Source organism: Elephas maximus, chromosome 10, assembly GCF_024166365.1.
Source record: "Elephas maximus indicus isolate mEleMax1 chromosome 10, mEleMax1 primary haplotype, whole genome shotgun sequence".
Classification (NCBI taxonomy): Eukaryota; Metazoa; Chordata; class Mammalia; order Proboscidea; family Elephantidae; genus Elephas; species Elephas maximus.
Genome location: NC_064828.1, coordinates 80076606 through 80082596, shown reverse-complemented (window position 1 = coordinate 80082596; position 5991 = coordinate 80076606).

Here is a 5991-nt window from a genome sequence, read left to right as displayed (position 1 = left end):
TCCCACTGTTCTCCTGCTCCATCAGGGATTCTGTGTTGTGCTCCCCATCAGGGCAGTGATGGGTGGTAGCTGGGCACTGTCTAGTTCTTCCAGTCTCAAGCTGATGGAGACTCTGGTTTATGTGGTCCCTTCTGTCTCTTGGGCTCAGCTTTACTACATGTCTTTGGTGTTCTTCATTCCCCTTTGCTCCAGAGAACCACAGATTTTATAGAGCATTCTTTTATAGTGATGTTATTTTATTTTTTCATTCACTTTATGCAACAGATATTGATTAACCAATTAAAAAAGAAAATCAACTATTAAAAAAATACTGATGAAGGTTATATTGTGTGCTGCATGCTGAAGGTATAAAGGTGATCAAAATACACTTAAGTTATCTTCTTCCTGGAGCCCTGATGTCGTGGTGGTTAAGAGCTCAGCTGCTAACCAAATGGTCGGCAGTTCAAATTCATCAGCCATTCCTTGGAAGCCTTATGGGGCAGTTCTGCTCTGTCCTATAGGGTTGCTATGAGTCAGAACTGAATCCATGGCACTTACAAACAACAACAACATCATCCTCCTGGAGCTTAAGTGTCAGCAGATACCCCAGTCACTTGCTATAGTCGTATGTAGTAAATGTTATACGTAAAATGTCCCAGATGTCATGAAAGCACACGGGAGGAGCACTGAATACAGACTTGAGGGAGGTCAGCGAAGGCTTTCTGGAGGAAGTGACACCCAGGATATAAGTACAGGGAGATAGAGGAGGGCTCCAGGCAGAGCGAACAGCTTGTCTGAAGTCCAGAGACCACATAGCGCCTAACTCAGAGAAAGAGAACTCATCACAAGCTGGAGCCTGATCAAGGTGTTGTGACAAGTTCATGTGGGGTCTTTTAAGCTTGTTAAGGAGCCTGGGCTTTATCCCACCAAATAATAGAAAGATACTGTAAGGTTTTAAAAAAGAGGTAGACATGATGCAGTTTACATTTTAAGGTCACTTTGGCTGCAGTGTGGAGCATGGATTAGACAGGGGAAAGGGTGGAGCAGAGAGGTTAGGAGCTGTATTTGTTTCCTGAGGTTGCTGTAAGTACCACAAACTGGGTGGCTTATAAGAACAGAAATTTATTCTCATACAGTTCTGGAGGCTAGAAGTCTGAGATCAGGATGTCTGCCATGTTGATTCCTTCTGAGGGCTCTGAGGAAGAATCCATTCCATGCCTCTCTCCTACCTTCTGGTGACGGCTGATGATCCTTGGTGTTCCTTTGCTTATAGGTGCATCACTTCCATCTCTGCTTCCATCTTCATATGGCGGTCTTTCCTCTGTGTGTCTGTCTGTGTCCCTCCTCCTTTTTTATAAAGACTCCACTCATATAGATTAGGACCTACCCTACTCCATTATGATCTCATGTTAACTGATAACATTTTCAAAAACGTTATTTCTAAACAAGGTCATGTCCATAGTTACCGAGGATTAGGACTTCAACATATCTTTTTGGGGAACACAATTCAGTCTATAACAGGAGGTTTGGGCAGTAACTGAGGCTTCCTGTAGCCCTTAGAATAAAGTCTAAATTCTTAACAAGGACAATAAGGCCCTCCCTTATAAAACCTCTACCTTCCACCAACCCCCATCCCTCTTCTTTTAGTTTCTCAGAGGTGGGCATATTCTTTGCCCCATCTGAACCTTCTGTCTGGATCACTCTTTCCTTCCTCTTCACCTGGTAACACATCCTCAAGGTCTTAGCTTAGATTCCACTTCATTCAGGACATTTTCTCTGATCTCTCGCCTCTATCCTAGACTTGGAGGGGTACTTTTGCCATGTGTCCTTGTAGTGAGGACAGGAACAGGGTCTATCTCGCTCACCTCATATTTCCCCATGCCTGCAACATTGCCTAGAACATTGCCTGTAACATTGTTGTTTTTAGCTTTTGTGGAGCTGGCCTCTGACTCATGGTGACCTCATGCACAATGGAATGAAACAGTGCTCTATACTACACCATCCACATGATCGGTTGGTTGCAGATAGGACTGTTGTGATCCATAGATTTTTTGCTGGCTGATTTTCAAAAATATATCACCAGGCCTTTCTTCTAAGTCTGTCTGAGTCTGGAATTTCCACTGAAACCTGTTCAGCATCATAGCAACACATAAGCCTCCACTGATGGATGGGTCGTGACTGTGCATGAGGTGCAGGGCCGAGGAATCAAACCCAAGTCTCCCTCATGGAAGGTGAGAATTCTACCACTAAACCACTAATGCCTCCGCTTGGAACATGTCGTTGTTATTGTTGGGTGCTGTCGAGTCAGTTCTGACTCATAGCAACCCTACGCATGACAGAAAGAAACACTGCCCGATCCTGTGCCATCCTCACAATCTTTGCTATGGAACATAGTCAATGCTTATTAATTTTTTCAAATGAATGAATGATCTCATGGTAGCCTGTGAAAATCTACAATTTAAGGGGCAGGCAGAGGAAGAGAAACCTGCAAAGATGGTCTAGAGAGAGGAGGAAAACCAGGAGAATGGAGGACATAAAACCCAAGGGAGCAAGTGTTGAATTCTAGTTTCCATCTGGCTCATTTCACTCTTGAAAACCACCGCAAAGGGACAAGGAAGGAAACAAACAGAAATTCTTATCTTTGATAAAACTAGGAGACAATTATCAGAGAGATCTGCAATAAAAAGATTTTAAAAAATTATGGAGCGACACTGTAAAAGATGGAAAGGAAGAAAACATGAGTGGGATAAGGTAAGTTTGCTGGTATGGTGGTGGAAAGTTGAGGGAGCTTATATCTGATGGCTTCTATGTTTTCTATGAAGTAAGAGAAGAAATCACCTGTTAACAGTTCAAAGGGAGCTGATAGGCTTAGTGGTTTATGCATATGGAGTGGATATGAAATAGGTGTTGTAACTTTAGACAGATTCACCATGAAGGTTTTGAAGCTTACATGGGCCCCTGTGAGTAAAGGAAGTTGTTGGAAGTTGCAGTATTCTAGGTGGAGAGGGGCAGCCAGATTGCTATCAGGAAGTTTTTTTTTTTTTAAAGAATTGCTGGTAAATTCCTTAAAGAGATCTCAGAAGACCTGAATTGCCAAGGCTCCAATAACCCGTGATATTTTTTCTCATTCTAAATCAATGTCCACTTTTGTACCTAATTTTGTATCTGTAATTTTATATTCTTTTTCTAAAATATGGTCTCTCAAATTGTGTAAGCTTCACTGGATCCATCTTCGACTGTGGGAGAACAGGTGGCCAGACAGCACTGAAAGCTTGGTTGACACTGGTGACCATCAATTTATGGTGGCTCCAATCTGAGTGATTTTTTCCAGCAGCACTCTTGGCATGTAAAAGTGAGAGAGCTGGATTGCTCCTTGGTTGGCCTTTGCCAAGCAGAAGTGGTAATGGGGCAAGTTAACTGGCAAGGTGATAGGCAATGGAGTCTAAGCAGACAGTGAGAAAAGTAAAAACAGGAAAAGACAAAAAGAGGAAAACGATACAAGTCAGTGGACTGGAGGGTCCAGGATGTTAAAGAGTGAGTATAGTTGAGTAACTAGGGAGAAAGTAAGTTGTGTTACAATGGGATGTTTGAAATTAAGATGTGTGAGGAACAACAAGTTCATGTGATGACAAGATGTTCAGGTGTGGTATGTGTCATGGGAAGGGGGAATTAAAGAGGAACGGAGGAGAAGGTCACTGGTGATGAGGTCAGGAAACTGAGTCTGAGTGAATATATGGCACACTGTCAAGTGGCTAGTGCTTTGGGCAACCCATTAAATGTGTATATAGATAGATAGATAGTATAGATATCCATTCACTTGGTCTTCCTTCAGTACCATGTTATTATTTGAGTTAAGGTGATTACTGTTGAATTATACTCTCTCAGATACTTCATGAGGCAAAATTCGCATATGTTCAGTAAACACTCCATCTTTCTTCCATGCCAGTTTGATATTAAACCACTGTGATATGTACGTGAACCACAGCCTCATCTACCCTGAGACCAGAAGAACTAGATGGTACTGAGCTACCACTACCAACCATTCTAATTAGGACCACAATAAATCGAACCTGATAGACTGTGAGAAAAATATGGGACAACCACAAATTTAAAAAAAAAAAAAAGCAGACCTACCAGACTGGTTGAAACTGTTGCCCTGAGATACTCTTCAAACCTGAAACAGAAACTACAGGTCACCTTGTAGCTAAATAAAAAATTCACTAAAAAAATAATGATTATAAGTAATGTGCCCCTTTTAAAAACCACCTATATGAGACCAAACAGTCAACAATGACTTTAAAACAAAGAAGAGACTATAAAGGGGCAGAGAAACTAGATTAATGGCAACAGAACAACCAGTATGAAAATAATGAGAATGTTCATGCATTGGGAAGAATGTAACCAATGTCACTGAATAACTTGTGTAGAAGCTGTTCAGTGGGACCCTGAACTGCTGTGTAAATCTTCACTGAAAACACAATAAAATATGATTTTTAAAAATTCTATGGAAAATGAAAAAAACACTATGGTAGACACCAAACAGGGTGGCTGCCTGGCACCATGAAAGGGCCTGTTCTCTAAGAATTCCTAGGACTGGGTCCCCAGTGGCCATGTCAGAGTTATATGAACAGTACTGCCCTTAGAATCTTGCAAGAAGGACTCCTGCTCTCATCCACACACTTTAAAAAATCCTACATTTCACAAAAAGTGCAAAGAAAACAGCAAATTTTTTTAAGAATACATGGAAATCTATGTCACTTGGACTCTGATGATAAATACCGAAATAGCACAATTTGATACCCTAAAGTTCTGCTCTCAACACTAACACTGTTTAGGCCCCAGGTAAATACTTCTCAACTCCACCCACATGCTTTGAAGGCATGTAGATTTTGCTGCTACTTCTGAGTGCAAGGAGGACTTGAACAGAGGAAGCCCTACGGTAATAGAAAACATAATTAGCTTGTCAGATTCTTCCCGTACATGAATGTAATACATTCTTGAATTAAAAAAGATATCATTTGGGAGGGGGGAACAATTTGGAAAGGTGAGTGAGAATGGTTGCACAACTTGAAGAATGTAATCCGTGTAACTGAATCGTACATGTAGAAATTGTTGAATTGGTTCCGCTGTGTATGTTCTCAGCAACAACCAAAAGCCAGACCAAACCCACTGCCACCAAGCTGATTCCAACTCATAGCAATCCTATAGGACAGAGTAGAATTGCCCCCACAGGGTTTCCAAGGCTGTAAGTCTTTATGCAAGCAGATCATTAGGTCTTTTTCCTGCGGAGCCACTGGGCAGGTTCAAACCACCAACCTTTCGGTTAGCAGCCAAGCACTTAACCTTTGTGCCACTGGGGCTTCTTAGAACAAAATTAGTGGGTGATTATAACAACATAGTAATTTTGTTGAAATGAAGGTAGAAAAATAACATTTATAGAATAAGCACATAATATATTATAAATTATATACGTCTTTATTTTATTATCCATCCAAACATCACTGGTCCAGAAATGAACCAGCCAGATATGTGCCCCAACTCACCCCATTGCCCTCAAGTTGTTTCTGATTCATAGCATACAGTAATAATTAAATTTGCTATTTTTTCTTTTTTTTAATTGTACTTTAGATGCAGGTTTACAGAGCAAATTAGTTTCTCATTAAACAATTTTGTGACGTTTGTACAATTATTAATTTTTGACTTCCAAGTAAAATGTAAAAATATTCAGCTTTAAAAATTCAAAACATCTTCCATCAATCCTCTTCAGGGACAACCTCTCTTAAGGGTTCATTGTATATTCTTTTAGATCTTCTTCTATGATTTTACATAACTATATACATATCCACAGAAAAAATATAGTATCATTTTTATATGCGTGTAATTTTTTAATATAAATCTTATCATGCTACACACATTCATCATTCTGCAATTCGTAAGTTTACCTAACTATCTATATAATTTTTTCTATAATGCGGCATAGTACTCCATTGAATGATTATAAAAAAAAAAATA